Raw genomic sequence first — 1,468 nt, 5'->3', positions numbered from 1 at the left:
GTGATGGTGGAGAATCTGGAGATGATTCGCTGTTGAGATGATCTCGGAACGTGACGGTGGAGATGATTCGCCGTTGAGATGATCTCGGAACGTGACGGTGGAGATGCTGAAGATGACCTCGGAACGTGACGGTGGAGATGACCTTGGAACGTGACGTCGTTCGAGTTCAGAGAAAGTGAATCTGACCAAACGTCGTCATTTTACTTCAAAAAGTTCAGAAAAAAATAAATAAACGGGCTGTCCAGTTTAAATTAATTACGACCCGTTTATAAACGGGCTTAAAGAGATATACCCATTTAACATTCTTTGTTTTTTAAATGGGCTCGGGTCTAAAAATAATATACTGAACCCATTTAGGCTCGCGGGCATACTACCCATATTAACATCACTACTCTTGAATACCCGCCCGAACTCCGGTACGTTTGGGAAGGTACAATCTATTTTTTTTTTTGCTTTTTTTTTGTAGGATCATATAGGGTCGATTTAAAGCTATGATTTCGAATTTTCAGAATTATAGACGACTTATTTCCTGGAATATTGTGCGATGGGATTCGGTAGAGACAGTGTTAAGGGTTGCTGTAAAGTAGTTTGGATCTAATTCCGTAATCCTAACTATTGCGATATCCTTGATGTCACCACTGGTGAATGGCGGAAACTTTGGAAACCAAGTCGTTACAAGGTTGATCTCGGAAGAAAATCTGCGTGTGTCAACGGATTAATCTACTGGTTACGAATTCTTGTCAGCGGTTCAATATCCTACACGATACTAACCTTGGATCTTCACACGGAAGAGTTCCATGCCGTCCCACGTCCGCCTCTTCCCAAGGGCATCATCACGTTTGAAGCACAGATTGTCAACATTAGGGATCATCTTGCCATAGCCATGCCAGTTTCCCATCCTCTTCACCAATACGAGCTAGAGATATGGAGTATGGATGCACCCAATAAAGAACCATGGACCAAGACTCACTCCATTAGATTAGCTTCACTTAATATGGTGGAGTCTAGGTTCTTCACACCCGTGACTCTCTCTAATCAAGGGGATGTTGTCTTCTGTGACAATGACAACTACTTGTTCAAGTATATTTCAGAGATAGCCTCCCTGATGACATTTGTGTTATATCTCCTTACGTTGAGAACTTGGTCCCACACTTCCTGCTCAACAAGTCGAGTTAATTAAGGACAGGAATCACTTGCCTCCATCCGGTAATGATTCAGTACTCTTTCTTCTTAACAAACCTGGTTGTCATTCAAAAAGAATTATTTCATTCCACATTTTCAATACGATTTCTTAAACTTAAGTTTTCTAATTTACCTAATTTAACCCAAAACCATTTTTATTGAATTTCATTTTTTTTTAAATAGACATACATGATATATAATTCAAGTTTCTTTTACTTTTTTTGAAATGTGTCAAAAAAACACTACTTGTGAAGTTACAAATAGACATACTCGTTAAGTGAACTTA

General features: G+C 39.4%; 1 pseudogene; it reads left to right on the top strand.

Moving 5' to 3' along the window:
• The first annotated feature begins 544 nt into the window (after nucleotides 1-544).
• LOC147940786 (F-box/LRR-repeat protein At2g43260-like) lies at nucleotides 545-1,180 on the top strand (annotated as a pseudogene).
• The last annotated feature ends 288 nt before the right edge of the window (nucleotides 1,181-1,468 follow it).

This window comes from Camelina sativa, chromosome 7 (genome assembly GCF_030686135.1).
Source record: "Camelina sativa cultivar CO46 ecotype springtype chromosome 7, ASM3068613v1".
In the NCBI taxonomy this organism is placed as follows: domain Eukaryota; kingdom Viridiplantae; phylum Streptophyta; class Magnoliopsida; order Brassicales; family Brassicaceae; genus Camelina; species Camelina sativa.
This window is presented reverse-complemented; position numbering and strand designations above follow the sequence as displayed.